Source organism: Salvelinus fontinalis, chromosome 39, assembly GCF_029448725.1.
Source record: "Salvelinus fontinalis isolate EN_2023a chromosome 39, ASM2944872v1, whole genome shotgun sequence".
In the NCBI taxonomy this organism is placed as follows: domain Eukaryota; kingdom Metazoa; phylum Chordata; class Actinopteri; order Salmoniformes; family Salmonidae; genus Salvelinus; species Salvelinus fontinalis.
The window spans coordinates 26,092,274-26,103,814 of record NC_074703.1 but is presented as its reverse complement, the minus strand read 5'-3'; positions in this window follow the sequence as shown (position 1 = coordinate 26,103,814).

Genomic DNA, 11,541 nt, shown 5'->3' with positions numbered 1-11,541 from the left:
GAACAGACCTGAGCGCGGGAGCTTGTTGTTTTAGTTTCTGTTTGTAGGCTGGAATCAACAAAATGGAGTCGTGGTCAGCTTTTCCGAAAGGAGGGCGGGGGAGGGCCTTATATGCGTCGCGGAAGTTAGTATAACAATGATCCAGGGTTTTACCAGCCCTGGTAGCACAATCGATATGCTGATAGAATTTAGGGAGTTTAGTTTTTAGATTAGCCTTGTTAAAATCCCCAGCTACGATGAATGCAGCCTCAGGGTGTGTGGTTTCCAGTTTACAAAGAGTCAGATAGAGTTCGTTCAGGGCCATCGATGTGTCTGCTTGGGGGTGTGCGAATTGGACCATTTTCTGTCCTGCTAAGCATTCAAAAAGTAACGAGTACTTTTGGGTGTACAAAAAAAGTACATCATTTTATTTAGGAATGTAGTGAAGTAAAAGGTCTTAAAAATATGAATAGTAAAGCATAGTACAGATACCCCAAAGTAGTACTTTCAAGTATTTTTTACTTAAGTACTTTACACCACTGTGTGTGTGTGTGTGTGTGTGTGTGTGTGTGTGTGTGCGTGTGTGTGCGTGTGTGTGTGTGTGTGTGTGTGTGTGTGTGTGTGTGTGTGTGTGTGTGTGTGTGCGCGCACTCCTCTGGCTTCTCTGTGCTTCTGGGACTCATAAGGTGTGTGTGACCTGAGGTGTTGCTGTGTGAAGCTAGTCTGAAGCTTTTGCTATGACCTGAAGTCAAGATGAAAGCTTGTTCATCAATACATCCATGTTTCTGCATGTTCACAGTGCATGTACACACAAATACACACACACACAAACACACACACAATCCACTTCAATCAGTGTAGATGATTGCGCCGGAGAGGATGGCTGCTGTTTCATTGGCTCGTAACCAACCGTGCTATTTTGTTGGTCTTTTCGTGTTGTTCACACCACAGAGGTCAACACAGTCGCTACAGTCCCATTAGTTTTTGTTGCAGCCTCGTTTGAATGTCGCGGTAGCGCACATTTGTACGGAATGGGGTGAGTTTATGTTAACTACCAATTGGATACCACGAAATTGGGGTAGAAAAAGGGGTAAAAAAAAAGAAAATATATGAAGAAAAAAAACATAAAAGTAAAACAAGTAAAAAACAAGAAAAAAAAGACTCCAGCCACCTTAGTCATAGACTGTTCTCTCTGCTACCGCACGGCAAGTGGTACGGAGCGCCAAGTCTAGATCCAAGAGGCTTCTAAACAGCTTCCACCCCCAAGCCATAAGACTCCTGAACATCTAATCAAATGGCTACCCAGACTAGTTCCAATGCCCCCCAGTCTTCTACGCTGCAGCTACTCTCTGTCATTATCTATGCATTGTCACTTTAATAACTCTACCTACATGTATATATTACCTCAATTACCGTGACTAGGGGCCTCTCGAGTGGTGCAGTGGTCTAAGGCCCTGCATCACAGTGCCAGCTGTGCTACTGGAGATTCTGGGTTCGAAGCTCTGTCACAGCCGGCCACGACCGGGAGACCCATGGGGCGGAGGAGAATTGGCCCAGCGTTGTCTGGGCCTGGCCGGCAGGGATGTCCTTGTCCCATTGCGCACTAACAACTCCTGTGGTGAGCCTGGGCGCAGTGCACGCTGACACACTCGCAAGGTGTACATTGCCCAGGTTAGTTGGGCAGTGTGGCTTGGTTGGGTTGTGTTTTGGAGGACTCACGGCTCTTGACCTTCGCCTCTTTTGAGTTTGTACAGGAGTTGCAGCAATGAGACAAGACTGTAACTACCAATTGGGGTGAAAAAGGGGTTCATATATATATATATATATATAAAATAAATACCTCGACTAACCGGTGCCCCAGCACATTGACTCTGTACTGGTATCCCCTGTATATAGCCTCGCTAATGTTATTTTACTGCTGCTCTTTAATTATTTGTTACTTTTATTTCTAACTTTTTTTTTAGGTATTTTCTTAAAACTGCATTGTTGGTTAAGGGCTTGTAAGTAAGCATTTCACTGTAAGGTCTACACCTGTTGTAGTCGGCACGTGACAAATAAAATTTGATTGGATTTGATGTAGTTCTCTACATATGCTGAGAGACTGCCTGTCTTACACAGGAACACACACAGAGATGGTTATATAACCACAGTCTAATTAGTTGTCCAGACGTCCCTAAAAATGACCATGTCCTCCTCTCCTTTCCCCACTCTGTCTCTTCTCTGTCTGTGGTCTATAGCGTAGTGTTTGTCTGTATATGTGTGTGTGTGTCTGTATATGTGTGTGTGTGTGTGTGTACTGTATGTGTGTGTGTGTGTAGACTCTAGACCACAGATTTAAATACAGACTTCAGCTTCCAGCACAACCAGGGCCTCAATCATCTCCAGAAATATTAGCTGACTGTCATTTGCAGATGTGAAAAACACATTTCATTCCAGAAGAAAATATAGTATTTCTCTCCCAGAGTATAATAACTGGGAAGCGATTAACTCTTTGTCCCAGCTAGGACAGACATTAGGGAAGCTAATATATAAACGGAACCTAGTTGTCTGGTTCTGCCATGTAATAAAAATCATATAGCATTGCTGGTTCATGGTTTATTTTTTACATATTACCACTCCACCATTTAGTCATAATCTGTAGCTTTTCACATTCACTCTCTCTCCCTCTCCCCGTCTCTCTCTCCCTCTCATCTCACTTGCTATCTCTCCGTTTCTCTCTCTCTTTCAACATCACCCTCATGCTACATTGCATAGCAAAGACAGCGCTTCCTTGCTTTCTGTGGATCAAAACTGTTCTCCCACATAGAAATCCTCTGTCTCTCATGCATTTCAAAGCTCTATATGTAAATCCCATGGAGATGGGGAAAGGGACAGAATCCTATTGCCCGTACGATTGCCATAAGATTTAAATTCATGACACGCACCCCATTCACAACCATGACTTTAACATTCAGTGGACGTTTGCCTCCAGCCTTTTAAGTGCTCTTTGATCTTCAGGACACAGCCAATAGAGAGAAGAAGACTATAAAAGCTGAACGGACACACATGTAAATACACGTAGACCTTCACAAACACATCATCGCACAAACAAACACACACACGTCGACATGACAGTGTTGTCAGCATCAGGTTGCCATTCCTGAGCCCATGCCAATGTCAGACAATAGACATTGCATTTGGAGAGAAGCCCAAGCCTGTGTGATGTGTCAAGACGTCATTGGCTACTGCCATGGAGGGCATTTGGGCAGCGAGCATTAGGTGTCATACGGGTTAGTACTTTCATATCCTTGCAGATGAAGGAGAGGAGACGAGGAGAAGAAACCATTTAAGAGTATTGTGATGGACCCGAGTTCATGTTGGGACAGAGAGAAATTATCCCAGTGTTGTCTTGTCTACATGATGGGCACTTACCTTGAAAGTATGAAGAAAGCAGTAATGGGCACTTTCACCAGAGAAATTACCAATTTTCGGAGTACACAGAGGTGACACACTCCTGCTGAGTGCTTTTAACCACCATCTGCTGTTTACTAAGGATCTGAAGAGGAAACCAGCCTAGGTCTCCTTACCATTATTTACTTGGAACCAGTCAGTCCATCACACACTTTCCTTTTGGAGAGCCGTCTGAGACATCGGAGTTTCCTACAAAGCAACGCTGCATTAAATAACAAATCACTTCAGAGCCAAAGTTACACTTCAAGAGAGAACCTGTGGTAGTGGTGCCACCGTAAACTAATAATGCGTTCCCACTCCGGCAAGACAGGAGGACCAACGATGACAGCTCAATAATTAATGCTTCTCATTTAGTTGTTTTTCTTCTTGCCCTATTACAATTGACTATGGGTGGCTTCCAATGGGCCCAGACAAGGCATTCATAACAACACAAAGAATGAGTTAGGAAGATGTTTACCGATGAGGTCAGTACAGATGCTCAGTGGATGGACAAACCATCTGCTCTCTTCACACTACTCCTGACTGAGGAGGGAAGTCACAGACACTGTGTCCCAAATGGCGCACTATTGGCTTTATAGTGCACTACTTTTGACCAGGACCTATATATAGGGAATTGGGGTACCACTACCAGCCAACCATCAATGACTGCTAGCTTTGTAAGTAGAACGTAAAGTGTTTGTACTTTCACAACAGAGTAGGCAGAGTAAGCATGGTTATGATGAATTATTAATATTTCATTTGTTTAATATATCTTTTTTACCTTTATTTAACTAGGCAAGTCAGTTAAGAACAACTTCTTATTTACAATGACAGCCTAGGAACAATGGGTTAACTGCCTTGCTCAGGGGCAGAACAGATTTTTACCATGTCAGCTCGGGGATTTGATCTAGCAACCTTACGGTTACTAGTCCAACACCCCAACCACTAGGCTATCTGCCACCCCAAGATGTATAAGAGGGTGTAATTGACCTCTTAGAATGGAAAGGGAAGGGAACGGGGATACCTAGTCAGTTGTACAACTGAATGCATTCAACTGACATGTGTCATCTGCATTTAACCCAACCCCTCTGAATCAGAGAGGTGCGGGGGGCTGCCTTAAAGGGACCCTTTACCTGGTGGCACTGTCAGTGGGGGGACATTTGTTTGCCAACACCTTTGACATCTAAGTATAATAAGAGCACAGTCAACTCCGACAAACTTAATGGCGTGTCGCTGCTTTGAAGGTGTACACCAAACTGGAGAACGCAGATACACAGAGATCTATTTCAGTGCAATGCACTTTAATGCACTTATCAGATGTCATCACTCTGCACTAAACTGTAAAATGAGAGGTCCCTTGGTAGTCTGACCATGCCAATTATCCTCTTATAAAATGGTACATGTACATTCCCCCTGGTCTCCAGATACTGCAGATCCCCTCCATAAAATCATAATATGATCAAGTTGCCCTTTTCACTGCCGTGCTCTCTTACAGCTTCTACGAGAGTCCCTCAGCTGTAAATCATTTAGCTGAAATTCCAGTGTTCCATTTGCCTTGAGATGTTGTAAAACCCCTGTGAATACTTTGATGAATCAAAGAGCAGGACCTGTAGGGTAATATAACACGTAAATGTACGACCTAGCCTACTGATCTTAGTTGACTAGAGAGATTCTGCTTCCCCAAACTGATCATTATGGCTACTGTATCCTACTAGACACTTTGTAAATGTCCCCTGCTTGTTAAATAAGACATCAGTTATTATACAGTTGAAGTCAGAAGTTTACATACACCTTAGCCAAATACATTTAAACAAAGTTTTTATTTTATTTTGCCAGGTAAGTTGACTGAGAACACATTCTCACTTACAGCAATGACCTGGGGTAATAGTTACAGGGGAGAGGAGGGGGATTAATGAGCCAATTGTAAGCTGGGGATGATTAGGTGACCGTGATGGTATGAGGGACAGCTTGGGAATTTAGCCAGGACACCGGGGTTAACACCCCTACTCTTACGATACGTGCCATGGGATCTTTAATGACCTCAGAGAGTCAGGACACCCGTATAACATTCCATACAAAAGACAGCACCCTACACAGGGCAATGTCCCCAATCACTGCCCTGGGGTATTGGGATATTTATTAAGACCAGAGGAAAGAGTGCCTCCTTGCTGGCCCTCCAACACCACTTCCAGCAGCATGTGGTCTCCCATCCAGGGACTGACCAGGACCAACCCTACTTAGCTTCAGAAGCAAGCCAGCAGTGGGATATGCTGCTGGCGCAATTCCTGACATTTAATCCTAGTAAAAAAATCCCTGTTTTAGGTCAGATAGGATCACCACTTTATTATAAGATTGTGAAATGTCAAAATAATAGTACAGAAAATTATTTATTTCAGCTTTTATTTCTTTCATCACATTCCCAGTGGGTCAGAAGTTTACATACACTCAGTATTTGGTAGAAATGCCTTTAAATTGTTTAACTTGGGTCAAACATTTCGGGTAGCCTTCCACAAGCTTCCCACAATAAGTTGGGTGAATTTTGGCCCATTCCTCCTGACAGAGCTGGTGTAACTGAGTCAGGTTGTAGGCCTCCTTGCTCGCAGGCAATTTTTCAATTCTGCCCACAAATTTTCTATAGGATTGAGGTCAGGGCTTTGTGATGGCCACTTCAATACCTTGATTTTGTTGTCCTTAAGCCATTTTTCCACAACTTTGGAAGTATGCTTGGGGTTGTTGTCCATTTGGAAGACCCATTTGCGACCAAGCTTTAACTTCCTGACTGATGTCTTGAGATGTTGCTTCAATATATCCACATCATTTTCTTCCCTCATGATGCCTTTTATTTGGTGAAGTGCACCAGTCCCTCCTGCAGCAAAGCACCCCCACAACATGATGCTGCCACCCCCGTGCTTCACGGTTGGGATGGAGTTCTTTGGCTTGCAAGCTGCCCCCTTTTTCCTCCAAACATAACGATTGTCATTATGGCCAAACAGTTCTATTTTTGTTTCATCAGACCAGAGGACAAAAAGAGAAATCTTTGTCCCCATGTGCAGTTCCAAACCATAGTCTGGCTTTTTTATGGCGGTTTTGGAGCAGTGGCTTCTTCCTTGCTGAGCGGCCTTTCAGGTTATGTTTATATATGTCACGCCCTGACCTTAGAGAGCTTTTTATGTCTCCATTTTGGTTTGGTCAGGGTGTGATTTGAGTGGGCATTCTATATTCATTTTTCTATGTTTTGGTATTTCTTTGTTTTGGCCGGGTGTGGTTCTCAATCAGGGACAGCTGTCTATCGTTGTCTCTGAATGGGAACCATACTTAGGTAACATTTTCCCACCTGTGTTTTGTGGGTAGTTATTTTCTGTTTAGTGTTTTCTGCACCTGACAGAACTGTTCTTCGCTGTTTCTCGTTTTGTTATTTTTGTTCTAGTGTTCAATGTTAATAAAAAATCATGAACACTTACCACGCTGCGCTTTGGTCCGATCCTTCTTCATGCAACGATAACCGTTACAATATAGGACTTGTTTCACTGTGGATATAGATACTTTTGTACCCTTTCCTCCAGAATCTTCACAAGGTCATTTGCTGTTGTTCTGGGATTGATTTTCACTTTTTGCACCAAAGTACATTTATCTCTAGGAGACAGAATGCGTCTCCTTGTCATCCTGAACGGTATGACAACTGCGGGGTCCCATGGTGTTTATACTTGCGTACTATTGTTTGTACAGATGAATGTGGTACCTGCAGGCGTTTGGAAAGTGCTTGGCTGATTTCTTTTGATTTTCCCATGATGTCAAGCAAAGAGGCACTCAGTTTGAAGGTAGCCCTTGAGATACATCCACAGGTACACCTCCAATTGACTCAAATTATCTCAATTAGTCTATCAGAAGCTTCTAAAGCCGTGACATCATTTTCTCTAATTTTCCAAGCTGTTTAAAGCCACAGTCAACTTAGTGTATGTAAACTTCTGACCCACTGGAATTGTGATACAGTGAATTTTAAGTGAAATAATCTGTCTGTAAACAATTGTTGGAAAAATTACTTGTGTCATGAACAAGGTAGATGTCCTAACCGACTTGCCAAAACTTTAGTTTGTTAACAAGACATTTGTGGACTGGTTGAAAAACAAGTTTTAATGAGTCCAACCTAGGTGTATGTAAACTTCCGACTTCAACTGTAGATGTATGCCACTGGATTTCTACTCACTATGATGGCTCCCCTGAGGATAAGCTTGTCCTGAAACACATTACTTAGGTGTTCTCTCACCTTGGACAGATATTCAGTAAGAAAATTAGAAATCAATGGATTTCAATCAATCGTCTCTGATGGAGAAAAAAATTGAATGGAGACAGAGTTCACTGCCAAGGTGCTGTACAGCTGTCTAAGGCCTGGGACGTGCACAGACACAAGCACACACACACTCTAAGGACTCTGTGGGAGTGGGGTTCTACTTCATTGACCCCGGGTACAGCAGAGATGAGTGCTACATCGATACTCTCATTGATTAAGATCGTGACTGCTACTGTCAGAACCCCATCGCACACCATCGGAGAGAAACCCAGGGAGGGAAGAGAGAGGCGGAAAGAGAGGAGAGGAGAGGAGAGGGAGGGAGGGTCAGGTCAAGCAGAAGAGGGCCAGAGAGCCTGGCTGGATTCCAACATCTATTTATAGGCTGACCGGTCATCTGAGCTGGTCCCATGGTTACAAAGGTGTGGCCATTGTAGACAATGCAATTAGAGTGACAAATCGAATGTAGAGTGGGGACAGTGTTCAGTAAGTGTGTGGTCAAACACACACACACACAGGCACGCAGGGTCAAACACACAAACACAAATACACACACACACAGGCATGCAGGGTCAAACACACAAACACAAATACACACACACACAGGCACGCAGGGTCAAACACACACACACACAGGCACGCAGGGTCAAACACACAAACACAAATACACACACACACACACATTCCACCTTAGCCACAGAGGAAATCTTCCCACAATCGATCATTCCCCCTCTCTCCTTCGACCGTGGCCTCGTGTTGTGCTGGCTCTTTGAGTGTGAGTGTGTGTTTGTGTGTTTTGTTTGAGGCACCAGGGCTGGGAGAGGTGAGAGTAGAGCTAATTTGAAATTAATTATTTGAATATGGCAGCAAGTCAATGGTTACACCTGTTGATAATTGTTTGTTCTGTCATGTCTATTCTGCTCTCAAGCATGAAACTTTTAATTGCACTCAGTACCAACTCTCTAGTATGCTTGGCTGTTCGCTTATGATTATATAACACACACACACACACACACACACACACACACACACACACACACACACACACACACACACACACACACACACACACACACACACACACACACACACACACACACACACACACACACACACACACACACACACTCTCCCTGTTGGCTTTAAAGACTGTGCATGGATTTTAGTTTCACATTTCAAGTTGTTTGAGTCCTATGTACGGGATACACATGGTATACAACATCTAACAAAATGCTTACTTGCAGGTTCCTTCTCAACAATGCAACAACGATAAGAAATAAGAAAAGATAAGACTAAGAACATAAAGTAAATGGCAGTAGATTTGAATAAAGATTTTAGCAATATGTATAATACAGGAAAGCACAATTTATAGTTCAATATCTACACGTGTATTGCGGAAGGGGGGGATGGGGGGACAAGTGCTACCACGCCCACACCAGTAGAATGACCCTTTTTGGAGCTGAAAGACGATGGCCAGAGCTTACCCACGATGTTGCACAACGATTTAAGTCAATAAATAAATGTTTTAGTCAAGGTATGATATTCATGTATTTGGGCGTAAAGTGACAGATGTGAACTGCCCACTCTTTTTAGCCTACGTTTCTTTTCAGAGCGTTATTTGAATGTTACCACCCACCAGCATGACATTGTTCATTACTCAGAAACAGCTGCAAAGTTATTCCCCTTTGTGACTGAGATGAGCCAAACAGCCTTGTGTCCACTTGGCCACATGCACATTTGTGGCCTGCTGGAGGTCATTTTGCAGGGCGCTGGCAGTGCACCTCCTTGCACAAAGGCGGAGGTAGCGGTCCTGCTGCTGGGTTGTTGCCCTCCTACGGCCTCCTCCACGTCTCCTGATGTACTGGCCTTTCTCCTGGTAGCGCCTCCATGCTCTGGACACTACGCTGACAGACACAGCAAACCTTTTTGCCACAGCTCGCATTGATGTGCCATCCTGGATGAACTGCACTACCTGAGCCACTTGTGTGGTTTGTAGACTCCGTCTCATGCTACCACTAGAGTGAGAGTACCGCCAGCATTCAAAAGTGACCAAAACATCAGCCAGGAAGCATAGGAACTGAGAAGTGGTCTGTGGTCACCACCTGCAGAATCACTCCTTTTTGGGGGGTGTCTTGCTAATTGCCTATAATTTCCACCTTTTGTCTATTCCATTTGCACAACAGCATGTGAAATTTATTGTCAATCAGTGTTGCTTCCTAAGTGGACAGTTTGATTTCACAGAAGTGTGATTCACTTGGAGTTACATTGTGTTGTTTAAGTGTTCCCTTTATTTTTTTGAGCAGTGTATAATCTTAGCGACTGTTCAAGCAAGAATAAAAACATAATTGTAAGTGTATGAGACCGCAAAAAAAGTAATTTTGTTTAGAAGTAATAACATTTTTAATCTAGGCTATGTTGAATGGTCGCAGGTGGCGGTGGCTTTCTTACTGCCACCAAGAGTTGCGTGACGTCAGTGTGTCGTGTACTGGAAAGGGGTCTATTCTCTGGCAAAAGCTCTGGTGGACATTCCTGCAGTCAGCATTTCAATTGCACGCTCCCTCAGAACTTGAGACATCTGTGGCATTGTGATGTGTGACAAAACTGCACATTTTAAAGTGGCCTTTTATTGTCCCCGGCACAAGGTGCACCTGTGTACTGATCATGCTGTTTAATCAGCTTCTCAATATACCACACCTGTCAGGTTGATGGATTGATTATCTTGCCAAAGGAGAAATGCTCACTAACAGGGATGTTGTCACGCCCTGACCTTCGAGCGCTGTTTTATGTCTCTAGTTGGTTTGGTCAGGGTGTGATTTGGGGTGGGCATTCTATGTTTTGTTTTCTATGTTTCTTTATTTCTATGTTTTGGCCGGTTATGGTTCTCAATCAGGGACAGCTGTCTATCGTTGTCTCTGATTGGGAATCATACTTAGGTAGCCTTTTTCCCTTTGGTGTTTGTGGGTAGTTATCTTTGTTAGTGGCACTATAGCCCTGTAAGCTTCACGGTTGTTTTTCATTTGTTGTTTTGTCTGCAGGGATGTAAACAATTTTTGTGCACAAAACTTGAGAGAGAACCTTCTGGTGTGTTTAGAAAATGTCTGGGATATTTTATTTCAGCTCAATGAAACATGGGACCAACACTTGACATGTTGCATTTATATTTTTGTTCAGTGTATATATATATATATATATATAGACAGTACCGTTCAAAAGTTTGGGATCACTTAGAAATGTCCTTGTTTTTGAAAGAAAATAAAAAAATGTGTCCATTAAAATAACATCAAATTGATCAGAAATACAGTGTAGACATTGTTAATGTTGCAAATTACTTTTGTTGATTTTTCATGGCATATCTACATCGGCGTACAGAGGCCCATTATCAGCAACCATCACTCCTGTGTTCCCATGGCACGTTGTTTTAGCTAATCCAAGTTTATCATTTTAAAAGGCTAACTGATCATTAGGAAACCCTTTTGTAAATATATTAGCACAGCTGAAAACTGTTGTTCAGATTTAAGAAGCAAATCAACTGGCCTTCTTTAGATTAGTTGAGTATCTTGAGCATCAGCATTTGTAGGTTCGATACAGAGGCTCAAAATGGCCAGAAACAAAGAACTTTCTTCTGAAACTCATTAGTCTATTCTTGTTCTGAGAAATGAAGGGTATTTCATGCAAGAAATTGCCAAGAAACGGAAGATCTCGACGCTGTGTACTACTACCTTCACAGAACAGAACAAACTGTCTCTAACCAGAATAGAAAGAGGAGTGGGAAGCCCGGTGCTCAACTGAGCAAGTGGACAAGTACATTAGAGTGTCTAGTTTGACAAACAGACGCTTCACAAGTCCTC